The 14,826-nt window shown below is 40.0% G+C and overlaps 1 protein-coding gene across 5 annotated transcripts in view; it reads right to left on the minus strand.

Annotated features, from left to right (window-relative positions):
- The window catches only part of LOC126419339 (NADH-ubiquinone oxidoreductase 49 kDa subunit-like), a 184,537-nt gene that overhangs the window by 45,685 nt on the left and 124,026 nt on the right, over window positions 1-14,826 (minus strand). The window lies entirely within an intron of this gene.

Consider the following 14,826-nt stretch of genomic DNA (forward strand, 5'->3'; position numbering starts at 1 on the left):
CATTTCTCTTAGACACAACTACTAATGGGTTGTTGTATGCACTTCTACTTCTTTCTATAATCCCCCAAGTTTCCATTTTTTGGATTTCCCTTTCTACATCTTTTTTCCTGGAGAACGGAATGCCATATGGTTTTAAGAAAGGATGATGATCTCTGAGTAAAGTCTGCACTGATAGTCTTTTACCTTCCCTCGTCTCTCACTAAATGTATCCTGAAATTCACATAACACTTCTCTTAACTGATTTTTCTGACTTTCGCTTAGATTTCCAGCTTCCTTCAATTTGACTTCGACTAATTCTTCAAAATTTTGTTCATTTATAAGATCAAAGGATGTGTTACCACTTATGGCTTGATTATCTACCTCGCTTACAACAGCTTTGATATGGTTACAAGAATTACTACAGCTAAGGATGAACATTTCTGTTTTCAGAATCTATTTTTCTCAGGTTCAGTAATTATAACACTCTTATCTTCCCAAGAGAAGCTTACACCCACTTTCAAGATCCAATCCATGCCAAAAATGATATTTTCTTCTAACCTTGGGACCACAAGACAACCCTGCTCAAATTCCACATTTTCAATTTCAAATGTTAACAATACTTGACTCTTAAGTACCTTACTTTGCTTACCAGTGGCACCTCTGATTTTTACTCCTACAACTGGCATATCTACAAAGTTCTTACCATCCCCAATTTTATCTCTAAATTTTTCTGATATTGCACATATGGGGCTTCCTGTATCAATAAGACAATTTCCTTCCCACTGATTTACTCTTATTTTAATGTATGGGCAGTCTAATTCCTTTTCATCTGCCTTCCCCTCGGGAACTTCATATAATAAATCTTTTTCAATTTCTTTATAATTTCCATCTACTTCTTCCCTTTCAGTCTTCATCAAGTTTACATGAGTTTCAGATTCTAAGTTATTAGCATCAAGTTTACACTTTGGCTGCACACAAAATAACTCACTACTGTTTATGTACCTTTCACTCAGACTCTTTCTTTTACTCTCCCACCAACTTGGGCATAAAATTCTACTAATTATACCTAGATGATACCAAAATACTTTGCTACTACAACTCTCATTATACTGGTTCCACAGAATTTCTAAAAATTGGCTTCCTTTACTTTCAATAATATCACGCAAACCTAATTCTTTCACAATATTTTCACTGTTGGTATCACCACTTTCATTAACCATGAACTGATCAGGACAGACATGTAACAATTGATTTTCGGCTGTCACTTCACTATTCTTACCATATTCCTTTGCTTCGTCACCACAACTATCATCAAGTTTCAACACTTCATTATTTATTTCAATAAAAACATTGTACTCACCTTCTGGTTTGCTTACCACACTTTTCACATCAATAATACTAACATCATCACTACTAGGGTATACTTTACTGCCAGTTTCATCTACTTCTCTCCGTTTCTCACTTTCTATGGTTGATTCTTTTTCCTGTCGCTTAGGTTTATCATCAGCTGACTCACTATTACCTTCTTGTGTGAACAACCCCCCCCCCCCCCCCCAAATTCTGAACTAAAATATTTATTACTCTCTTCATTATTAGCTTGCTCTCCCCTTTTTGCTCAGCTGTAAAAATCACTTAACATCTCCTCATCCAAAATTGAATCAGAACTTTGGTCTCTCCTATGTTTATTTTGTGGTGGTCTACTGTGCCACATAGCATCCCAAAATTTTTTTATCAAAACTTATATAATTCACTTGATATTCCTGGTTTTTAACCAGTTTGTTAATGGTACAGTTATTTACACTATTTGGTTTTGTGTGAAAGTTAGTGGTCCTATTATGTTTAAATTTGTTCACCCCAAAGCTGTGGACCCTCATTGAGGCAGTCCGGAGTTTTCCGGATGGCTACCTCTATTGTCACTCCTCTAATTTGTACTCATTATGTTCTTACCTTCCCATCTGTTGTTCCTAGTTACACCATTGTTTTCCCAGTTTCTCCCTCTCCCTCTCCCTTGTTCTATCACATTGGTGTTCATTCCGAAAAAATCTATCGTCCCTTCTAGGGTTCTCCCCACGGTAATCAGAATTCCACCTCCCACTGTAATGGTTTCCATTACTAAACTGTTGCACATTTCTTTCCGTTGCCCTGTCTAATTTGTCTATATATTTTAGAAACTGGTCTAAACAGTCATCAGGTCCATGCACTAATTCCCACTGTATTCTTTCAGGTAACCTTCTTTTAAGGGCATCAGTTTGCGTCATTTCATCGAAGGGCTTATCTAGATGCACCAATTTCCTAAGTTGATCCCTGCAAAAGTCTTTCATTGAGTGGTTTCTGCCCCTGAAACTAGGCCCATTTAAAAATTAACTTTTTATCCAGCCTGTTCAGTCTCAAACCACTCATTGAAATGTTGGTTTGCCCAAGACAAAGCTTCTCCCTCAAGAAATTTTTTGACAAATTTAATCTTTAGATTATCAGACATGCCAGGAACAAGATTGTCAGAGCAGTGTTATAAAAAGTCTACAGGGTGTAAATTATCACAAGGAAAACTTTTTACAGTTGAATTACTCCACACACTTCCACCATTCATATATAAATTTCTAGACACAAAATTATCTTGCATTTTAGTGAATCTCTTGTCTATTACACTTAAATTACATGTTACAGACTCTTGTATCTTATTTAATTCAGCATCTAAGGAATTAACTTTTGATTCTGTATCTAGACTTAATTTATCTACCCTCTCCTCCACAGTTCTTTGAGCTGAGGTTAACCTTTCAATCTCTTTCCCTTGACTTGAGCTAACTGTGGCCAATTTATTTTCTAAGATCACAAACTTATTTTCTATAGCCTTAATTTTGGAGTTCACGCCCTTCAAACCTTCTCCTAATTGAAGTTTTAAATTTGAGATCTCTTCTTTCAGTACATCACCGTTGCTTTTCATTTTTGTGCTTCCAGCGATTCACTAGTTAAGTTCAATTTCGCTTCTAGCGATTCACTGGATGCATTTATTTTCGATTCTAGGAATTCACTATTTGAATTCATTGCCACTGTTAATTTGGACTGCATTTGTCCCATTCTGGCAAAGAGTAACCTTACCCAGTCCTGTTGATCCGGTTATCTTTCGGTTTGTGAGTCATCTGGATCGTCACTTACGCCACACACGTTCGAGTCCAACATTTCTCCCATTTCCTTTTTAATTTCTTCTGATAGCGTTAGTATGACACCACATGTTTGGACACAGTCTTGATGAAAAGTTTAAAACAAAGAAGAATCGTACTTATCTTTTCACACCACGACGTTGATCACAGGTCCACCTCTCCGCTTTATTGGTTCTCACACTACTTTTTCTGGTCCAGGAAACATGTACAATGTTATTCATGTTTTATGAATTATAATGTTTATACTGTTCTGCAAACAAAGCACAATTAGTCTCATCACACTTAACTGTAATATCCCGGACGAGCCCCCAAGTTTAACGAAGCTCTTCCTAAAATTTCCACAGAGTATAAGTTGTCCTACTCCTTTGTCCACATGGTCACTTCAGGAACTACAAGAGATTCAAATTTATAGTCCGAGGTTGTTAACAAGTATGAACAGTCTGGTACTTAACTCATATTGATGGCTGCGTTGTTGTCTTTGTGAAGTCTAGAGATGATTCCACTGTGAAGTTCCCACGGTTTTCTTTGTGTTTGGATGAGACCAACTGGTTTTTAGGGCGATGTGGTAATTTGATTTTTAGAGAGCAAGCGTTACATTAGTTTTGCACATCACTATTTAATTCATTTATTCACATTTAACACTTCTACACTAATATGAAATAAGACATTGTTTTCCACCACATCTGTATCACCACCTCCTCCAACCCACACTCCAGATCAAAAGACCGCCAACCACCTTTTCCAAAGATCCACCTCCTTCCCGCATGACCAAAGATAACAGTCTCTTAGTTGTTAAACTCACAGTCAAAGGCTATATTTACATAAAACATTGCACGTAAAGAAATTACTGGCATACATGATTTTACATTCTGTTATACCATGCTCGAAACATCTCAGACCGTTTGCTCCCATTGCAGCACACCAACTCAGCCAGAGCCCAGCAGATGAGGACAGCATGGGTGTCTCAAGAATCCATGATCTACTTAAGAGAGGAGGAATGCAGTGATGCATTTGCATACTTTCAAAAGGCCATGTATGCAGCAGTGCTATGTTGTCTGCAGAAGGTGGTCATAGGTTTTCAGTCTCTATTAAGTGTGAGATTCATAGTGTTTGTTGTTGTTGTTGTTGTTGTTGTTGTTGATGTTGTTGTTGTAATGGTCTTCAGACCAAAGAATGGTTTGATACAGATCTCCACGCTAGTCTAGGCTCTTCATCTCTGCATAGCTGCTGCTACTTAAATCCATTGCACAAGTTTACTGTAGACAAACCTCAGTATCCCTCTACAATTTTTAATCCCCTTCCCTCCCCACTTCCTTCCACTACCAAATTCGCAATTCCTCTATGCCTCAGGATGTATCCTATCAATGAACACTTTAGTCAAATTGATCCATAGATGTTCTTTTCTCTCAAATTTGTTTCAGTGCCTCTCCATTAATTACCTGATCTACCCATTTCACTGTATTTCTGTAGCACCACATTTCATGTTTCACTTCCATATAAACGTACACTTCAGACAGATCTTCATTACTAACTGGCCATCTCAGAACCTGGAAACTGGTACCATTTGCAAGTTGCCTATCCAATGGTACCCATGGGCTACAAAAATTTGATTTTCAATATTTCACGTAATTACTGACGAAATTTAACCCTTTTAGTGCCAAATACGATCTGATCGTGATCCAGATTTTCGGCGAAAAATGCCAGTAACGATCTGATCGTGATGCCTTTCTCATTCGCTAGGAAATACTAACAACTTTGCCTTCAAGCGCAGAAAAAATGAATGAGAAAGGCATCACGATCAGATCGTTACTGGCATTTTTCGCCGAAAATCTGGATCACGATCAGATCGTATTTGGCACTAAAAGGGTTAAAATGCTGTCATATGCTGCTCATTAACAGTATACTAACGTATAATTCAATAAGACACGTACTCCAGTTAGAAACTAGGTGATTGTTTTGAGACAGCATAACTGACCATGCACAATTATCTGCTTGACTATTTGGCCTAATAGGGCAGAAAGTCAGCCCAGATATGCCAGAGTTCTATAAATTCACTTCTCCGACCACAACCATACTATTCAAAACACCCTTTTTTATACCAAAACCCAATTTTATTAACATTTTTCTGACTTTAAATATATAATATGTGCTAGTTATGCCTGTTTGTTATGTAAATACTGTGCCCTTCAAAAATTATTAACAAGAAACATAAAACAATCTGCACTGTAATGTACAAATGTATAATTACACATGTGGAAAGCCAGACCTAACAAAAAAGATGAGATTTACAGGTCTGAGGTTTTAAAGAGGTCTTTGACAGATGATTGATTCCCTCCTTCAGCCCTGTGGAATGAGATTCTCCAGTCATCTAAGGTTGCCTCATCCTCTCGTGTTACCTCATCCTGCATCACCATGTCCATAATATCAGTGAGTTCATCAACTTCATCATTAGCAATCTCATCAACTTCATCATTTGCAACCTATTCTGTGATGTCCTCTGCATCAACATCCTCACATCCCAGTACAACAGCAACAAAACAACATCATTGGTTCCTTCTTTGACTCCAGTTTCTCATATGAATTCAAAGCTAAAATAGCTAATTTCAAGGTCTAAAAGAGTTTTCCAAGGCCTTACAAATGATATATTCAGAATCTTCTCCTACACTTCAGCTAAATACCTTATGACATCTACCAATTATTACACAGTCTTCAAAATTATCAGTCACTGCTCTCAATGAACTGAGAAGATGATGACGATATTTTTATAGGATTTCAAGTATTCCCTGGTCTGATAACTGATGAAGAGCAGTCACATTTGGTACAAAAATAATGCTTTGATATCTCTATCTGTAAGTTTATCACTGGCAGGACATGAAGGCATATTATCAGGAAACAGCAGAGCTTTCCTCGGTAAATTGTTGTCTTTGAAATATTTCAGATTGAAAAATCAGCACACTTAAAAAGAAACCATTTGATGAGTTAACACAGATTGGTGTTTTGAAAAGGATGTTGTCGGTTGACTTTCAATAGATTTAGTGTATGGGCCAGATGTTACTGCAGATCAGTTTTTGAAATGTATGGGCCAGATGATATTACAGACCAGTTTTTGAAATATGTGGACAAATGAGGTTTCAGAGAAAATGGGAAAACAACACCACTATAAAAGGTGATTTTGAGGACATTATGAACAGCTTACAACACAGTTCTATTGGATTTTCACATTTTTGGATACTGCTTCATAATAAACCTGGACACACTCCTTCTGTATTAGTTGAGTTTCCACCGTGAACAATTATGTCTGCAGAAGCACATGAGAAAATTTTCAAAAAAAACACGAGAAAACAGAGAGAAACATGAAAGAGAAGGCATGTTAGCAAAGTAATAACAACAAATTTAGGACTGGAGAATATATACTACTTAAATGAAACGAAAAGTTCAAAATGTTAACTGCTATAATCCTGTACATAATATATTAATATGTGCTGTAGCACCAGATCGCCAGTGCACTACACTTCGAATATTTTGTCAATGGCACCTGTGGGGGCCAGCCACCAGAGACCACCTGCAGTGTGCCACATGACTTTTGCATACACCATACCATCCACTGCGCTGTCTACTGTACCCAGATTATTTCTATATTTGTGTGTATGTTCTCAGTTGTTGTTCCTTGGTATGTGAAATAAGAATAAATTTTGGTTCACTGGGGCTGTGCTGATTATTGAGTCTTACAGTACACAAATGACAATGAGTGGGGCATTTGCTTCTGCATTCTCAGTCTATTTGGTTGTTCCTTTTATTCTTCTGTCCCTGGGAGCAATGCTCCAATCTCTCCTCAAGCAGCAGCAGGTTCTGACTGTTGCTATGATGAACTTGTCAGTCATACTGATTACTCTGGCTTTCACACCATCAGTGTATTGGTTGTCCTTCTTCCTTACAAGAATGTGGTCAAAGCCTAAGGGGCCTATGAGAAGTAGCTACGGCAACACTTCTTTGCTTTTGGTGTCACTGGTGCAAACATTGTAAGGCTTTGTTCCTTTCTTGGAATTCTCCTCTGATCTACCAGCTGTTGTGCCAGTTAGTCCTATTCCAGGAATCTACCTCACTTTCCTTCAATGAAATGTGTAAGTTCTTGTCAAATTATCACTGTAAATGCATGCACATCACTGCAGCACATGTAGAATTCTACTGTTGTCATAAACAACCCCAGTAGTCCTTCCAGGCTTGGATGACCAAACTCCACAGCCTCAGCTGCAAATGTCACTTTGTTACTGATGTTCATCATGATTCTTATTCCTATTCTGATTCTATGGTCCATGATGCCATCATTCAGTTGGCTCCTGATAAGGAGGTGCACAAATGCACATTACAGTGTGAGAATCCATCTTTGGCTGAAGTGTTAGATACTGGTTAATCTTTCGAGGCATGTCATGCTGCTGGTGATAAGATTGAAGCTTAGTGTGACATCACCATGGTGCCTTGGTGCCTCCTGTTCCTAGTCATTGGTTAGTTGTTGGTCAGTTCTTTGGGGGGGGGATGACAAAACATGGCAGCCGTACAAACACAGCCATGCCACACTGGACAGTGACATGCCAAACATACTGCTTCATGCAACATAACAGATGCACTTGCCCTAAATGTTGTGCAACCTGCAATAACTGCAGGAAAAAAGAGCATGTAGTGACTGTGTGTTGTTCCCAGCCACCTCCAGTGACACAATCACGAATGTTAATTGTGTGTCCGATGCTTATGAACCATAACAAACTGTTTATCAAAGAGTTTGTGATGGTGAAGTGCTCAGACTATGAGTGGAGATGGGTGCAGCTGTGATTTTAGTGAATTCACTAACTTATGTGACTTTATTGTTCCCAGGTACTTGACATTTGGTGAGTTCCAGCAAGTAGCATGTTTCAATTTTTGTGGCAATTTAAGGCTTCCACTATGTATAAATCTGTGGTTTGTTCCTTGACCTTTTTTTTTTTTTTTTTTTTTTTTTTTTTTTTTTTTTTTTTTTTTTAGTGGATGATATTGTTACTGCAAATCTGCTTGGTCCGAATGCTTTCCATTACAGATATGGTGCACCTCATTTCCAACCAGGTGCCCTACCCACAGTTGGTCTCTGTGTTCTGGGTTCTTGTTTCTTTTCTTGGATGGGTTTGGTTGTGCCATTTATTTTGTAGCCCGCATTATCCTGCAACCTATGATGTGGCCACACTTTTTCTGTGCACACTCTATTCCAGTAGCTTTTTGTGATCAAATAAGATCAGAATTGGACATGCTGATGTCTATGGGAGTCATACAGCTGGTCTATTACGTCAAGTGAATGGTCTACCCCACATTTGACTGTTAAAAAACTGACTGGTCAGCTTTGTCTCTGCGATGACTTTAAAGTTTCAGTTAATGCTCAGTCAATTAGAGACAGCTACTCTTTGCCCTGACCAGGTGAGTGATGGTTAAATTTGCTAGGGGCCAGTTGTTCCCCAAACCTGACTTTTCTGAAGCCTCTTTACAGGTTCCATCTGATAAGGATTTGTTATTGTGACTAACAAGCCCTTCAGGTTGTACCAATACAAGCACATTCTATTCAGTGTGGTTAGCAACCCTATGATTTTTCAGCATTTTTTTCAAACTGAAAATGTCCATTCCCATGTGCATCAACTATCTTGATGATATCATCGTGACAGGTGCATCCATGGAAGAGCATTAAGTAACTTATGCATCTTGTTCACAGTCTTACACACATTAGCTCTTCCTTTTTATGCATAGCCTAAGAGCATAGTAGCATGTCTGATCGCTTCCACAATTAACTTGGTTCTCTTGTTTATCTACTCCTTTCTTATTCTTTTTCTTAGAAATTACTGCAGACAATGGAGGAAGTTCCTCAAAATTCCCCTTGAAGGGCCTAATTCGGCTCACATGCACAATAGTAGGGCAAGTTGGAAGCTGTAATTTTACATTCACCGGTGATGTCATCTCGATCACCTGGAAAGGACCTTGATAACGGGATACAATTTTTTTGTTTTGCCATTGGGCACATACGGATTAGTCATTATCACCCATTGTCCTACATGATATTTGGGTAACCTTTCTATTGTGAACTTTGTCCTGTCTCTCTAACACTTTAGTGTTCATTTTTTTTCACCTGTGGCCAGATTGTTTTCAACTTTGTGGATACATCCTTAACAGCCGAAATATCGGTTCCTGGTGGGGTCTTGAGCAATTCAAATGGAGATGGCATCTTCTGGCCCAACAGTACTTCATACGGAGACAATCCTGTACTTTCATGCACTTTTGAGTTATACGCCGCAGTTACAAATGCCAGTGGGGTATCCCAATTGTTGTGTTGCGAATTTACACAATAACTTAACATCTTAGCTATTGTACGATGAACTCTCTCGGTCCAACCATTAGCCTGCGGGAGTAACGCGCTCATTCTCAATTTCTTTACATGCAACAACTTGCATAACTGTTTCATCAAATCAGACATAAAGTTTGTCCCTTGATCTGTAATTATAGTTTCAGGTGTTCCAAAATTCAATATCCATTGATGTACCATGGCATGAGCCACTGTTTCGGCTCGCTGGTCCGGAATAGCTGTCATAGACACATAGCGTGAAAAATGATCTATTAGTGTTAAAACATAGCGATTACCCACTGGTGTTTGCACAAACAATCCCAAGACGTCTACGCCAAGTAATTGGAGAGGTCTATCCGCTTCTGGTAGTCATTGCAACACAATTTTCTGATGACTCAATTTCGCTCATTGAGCACACGGAATGCAATTCTTAATGTACTGATCGACATCTTGCCTACATGTTGGCCACCAATAACTCTGTGCTACCCTCCTTTCTGTTGCTCTTCGACCCGAATGACCAGAAAACATTGAATCATGTGCTTGCCTTAAAATTTCGCTTCACAATTTTTCTGGTACGACTATGCGTGGACCGTTCCTAGTTTTACGGTACAATATCCCATCTTCCACGACGAACTGTCGCTGTGAGGTAAATCATTGACAATCTGCGTTGGCATTTTGTGCCTCTACCCATTCATTCTCATTTATTCCTTTACATTCCATGGTGCATACTTTATGACTCAGACCATCTGCATTTCCGTCCGATTTACCCGGTCGATGAACCACTTTAAAATTGTACTCACTAAGACGCATAGCCCACTTAGTTAATCTACTCGTTTGGTCTTTATAAGCCCTAACAACCCCTTAAGTGCTACATGGTCAGTAATCACCTTGAAATGTCGTCCATACAAATAACACTGGAAATAGCTTATTCCAAAATTAATGCCAATAACTCCTTCTGAGTTGTTGAGTAATATTTTTCTGCATTGTTTAGCTGTCTGGAAGCATATGCTATTGGGTGTTCCTGCCCATCTATTTCCTGAGATAATACAATACCCAAAGCAAAATTGCTAGAGTCACAAGATAATATAAACTGTTTGCTAAAATTTGGAAAAGCCAAAACCAGACTAGATGTTAACAAATTTATTTTAACTTTTGAAAAGCCTCTTCACATTCTGCTGACCAGTGAAATTTTGCTCCCTTCTTCAACAACTGTGTGAAGGGCCTTGCAAATTTCTGCAAATTTTGTAATATACCTCCTGTAAAAATTGGTGGGACCTAAATAAGACTGCAACCCTTTTACTTTTGTAGGTGTCGGAAAAACAATTATATACCATACACCGATTAGGTTTCAGCCCTCATAACACTATCTAGTAACCGCTGAAAGGTTGCCGGAGCATTTTTGAGCCCGAAAGGCATTCACCGATACTGAAAATGACCTATAGGTGTTGAAAAAGCTATTGTCGGTCTTCCGGGGTGACCTCCAACTGGTGGTACCTGTTTCGAAGATCCAAGGTCGTGAAGTACCGACACTGACCCAAATTATCCAGAGTTTCGGTGGGCATGGGTTCGAATCCCAATTCTGACACCACTTGTAATAGGATGACCGGAGCGGGTGACATGGTTGGGCTTGTAGGGCGTGGCTGGGTAGAATAAGGTGGCTGTTTTTAGCAATCTTCCTCTTTATTGTTAGTTCTTCCAATACATTTACCGGTAGCTCAGCCCCACCGCTCGTGTCGTGGTGGAGATGTGCTGATGCGCGCAGTCCGGGGAACACGACACCGCGCTCAGTCAGCGGCTCCGCAGGCGGTAGGAGGTTAGCAGAACGAGGCCCAGCCTAGCGCGCCTCCTGCAGATGCGGCAGCTCGTGACGGTGCCAGGAGTCGCTGGTGCAGCAGAGGGCAGTGCTCTCCACTGGCCAGTCCTCGGAGACAGCGTCACTGATGACGATGACGTAGCAGCAACCACCCAATCGGTCGAACCGAATGCCGACGTCCACCTCTGATGCCCTTAAAAAGTGCAGGCTGCTGCTGAATCCGCCAGTTATGCGGTGTCGTGTTTATTAGAAGGTTCTTGAGGAGTTGGCTAATGTAACTGCGGCTCGCACCTGCGTAGTTCTGCTAATGCTGCGTTCTGGCTGTTGATGGCTGCCACGCAACTACACACATACCGACGCTCGTTGCAAAACTGTGTCACCTGCATAATGTGCTGGCCAGCCTTCGTTCGCTGTCTGCTGTGAGGCTGGCGCATCGTGCACTGAAACACACTAAATCACAATTTCGCACCATATTTCCTAAAAATAACCCCTTGTCCTCTACAACAGCTATGAGAACAACACCATCAAATACTGAAAAGCAGTGATGGAGTTTAAAATAGTTATGCAAAGGGTGAGAAGTCCTCCCCACAGTCCTGTCTGGCTATTCATGCTGGACGAGGTGAAGAACTTGATGAAAAACCAGATCAGCAGTGACAGCAGCAGTGATCTGGGAGCCCTTAAGAGGAAATCCTCCCATTGTACATTGCACATTGACGTCTAAGTGAAACCAAAGAAGTTCATTCCAATCAAAAGTAGAATTCAGCCCAAACAGAAGCAGGGACAGTGCATCAGCATTGGCATGTTGTACTGTAGGCTGAAAATGTATTTAATAGTTGTAGCAAGACAAAGAAAGCCCAACAGTAGAGCAATGTGCTACTTTGTTGGACAGTGAAGCAGAAGGATTAAACGACAAAACCAAGAGCTTGTGGTCAGTAATAAGGTGGAATCTATACCCATACAAGAACACATGAAACTTTTTGACAACAAAGACGATAGCAAATGCTTCCTTTTCAATTTTGGAGTAGCCCCGCTCAGTGAAGTTGAGCGTTTTTAATGCATAAGCTATCAGACATTTGGAACCATCCTTAATCAATGTGTAAGAATGGCCTCAAGTCAATACTGAGAGGCATCCATAGCCAAAACCAGGTGTTGGCCAGCATGGAAAGCAGCCAAACAAGGAGCAGAGTGTAATTTAGATTTCAAAAGCATGAATGCACACTCGCAGGCCAGCGTCCGCTGGAAAGGAAAGTTCTTGTGGAGCAACTCGCGGAGGAGATGAGCCAACATTGCTGCATCCAGAATAAATTTGGGATAATAATCAATTTTACCTAACAATGCCTGGACTTCTTCAAGATTTGTAGGGTGAGGCAGAGACTTAACCATGGTGACATTATGACAAAGAGCCTTAACACCATCCCAGGAACCTCAAACCCCAAATACACAGTAGATGGCTGGAAAAAAGTGTGACTTGGCTGTTTCATTTCCATCATGCAGTGTGTAAGACTGTGAACAAGATGCATAAGTTACTTAATGTTCATCCATGGATGCACCTGTCACGATGATATCATCAAGATAGTTGATGCACATGGGAATGGACATTTTCAGTTTGAAAAAAATGCTGAAAAATCATAGGGTTGCTAACCACACTGAATAGAATGTGCTTGTATTGGTACAACCTGAAGGGCTTGTTAGTCACAATAACAAATCCTTATCAGATGGAACCTGTAAAGAGGCTTCAGAAAAGTCAGGTTTGGGGAACAACTGGCCCCTAGCAAATTTAACCATCACTCACCTGGTCAGGGCAAAGAGTAGCTGTCTCTAATAGACTGAGCATTAACTGAAACTTTAAAGTCATCGCAGAGACAAAGCTGACCAGTCAGTTTTTTAACAGTCAAATGTGGGGTAGACCATTCACTTGACATAATAGACCAGCTGTATGACTCCCATAGACATCAGCATGTCCAATTCTGTTCTTATTTGATCACAAAAAGCTACTGGAATAGAGTGTGCACAGAAAAAGTGTGGCCACATCATAGGTTGCAGGATAATGCGAGCTACAAAATAAATGGCACAACCAAACCCATCCAAGAAAAGAAACAAGAACCCAGAACACAGAGACCAACTGTGGGTAGGGCACCTGGTTGGAAATGAGGTGCACCATATCTGTAATGGAAAGCATTCGGACCAAGCAGATTTGCAGTAACAATATCATCCACTACCAAAAAAAAAAAAAAAAAAAAAAAAAAAAAAAAAAAAAAAAAAAAAAAAAAAAAAAAAAAAATCAAGGAACAAACGACAGATTTATACATAGTGGAAGCCTTAAATTGCCACAAAAATTGAAACATGCTACTTGCTGCAACTCACCAAATGTCAAGTACCTGGGAACAATAAAGTCACATAAGTTAGTGAATTCACTAAAATCACAGCTGCACCCATCTCCACTCATAGTCTGAGCACTTCACCATCACATTGTTTTTCTTTTGTTTCCCAGAAGGTGTAACGTTCTGGTAAAACCAGCAGTTCCAGCATCATGGGTTGCGCTGAAGAGGGAATGTGTGCACTATCTCTCAGCATAGTTATTCTGTTTTGCTGTTGCAACTTAGCTGAAGCCTTGAAGGTACATCCTATATCAAGTGGTGTTTTGTTCTAGCGACAAGCGGATGTAATTATGTCCGGACATCAATGGACCTTAAGGGTGGACTGTAATATTTGGGTGGTTGAAGACGAAATCTGTAAATTAGAGGATACATTTAATGAACTTCATTCCATAGTGGCTAATCAGTCAAGGTTTGATGACACACAGGGGGAATATCAGCTACTATGATCAGCTTTTGCACACTTACAAGCTCAGTTACAGCAAACTGCAGGGTTAATCCCGCACATCTGTAGGAAAAGAGGATGGTTAGACGCAGATGGCCATATCCTAAAAACTGTTCTTGGGACCAAAGATGCAGAAGATATTAAAAGTATTAATGAAACACTACAGCAGGTACAGGATAATGTGAATAGCAACCAGGGAATAGATCTTCACACAACCCAATTAGAGAGTTTGGAGAAAGATGTAGTTACGCGCAAATTGCGAGCTTTGGCCTCGACCTTGATGTCCCACATTAAGGCCACATCTGACACAACCAATCAGGACTTGGGTATAATCAAGTACCGGTTGGATAACATCGGTTCACAGCTGATAATCGCTAAGCTGCTCTGTTTTCTTGCTGATAGTATTACGGAAGCATGCATAGAAGCCACGGAACTACAGGAGGCTTTGTTGCACGCAATGCGCAGGCACCTAACCCCAGTACTGTTTCCTTCAGAACAACTTCGGGAAGGATTACAGAAAGTTGAGTCAGAATTGCCCGCATCCCTGGAGCTACTGATGACATTAACAGATGTACACTTATCTCTGTACTATAAAATGGCCACTGTTACTAGTATGCGGACAGGTACCCTGCTGAGAATTCATATCATATTACCATTAACATGTAAGGATTGTAAATTTGAATGTTACACCTTGCATACGTATC

This window comes from Schistocerca serialis, chromosome 9 (assembly GCF_023864345.2).
Source record: "Schistocerca serialis cubense isolate TAMUIC-IGC-003099 chromosome 9, iqSchSeri2.2, whole genome shotgun sequence".
NCBI classification, from domain to species: Eukaryota; Metazoa; Arthropoda; class Insecta; order Orthoptera; family Acrididae; genus Schistocerca; species Schistocerca serialis.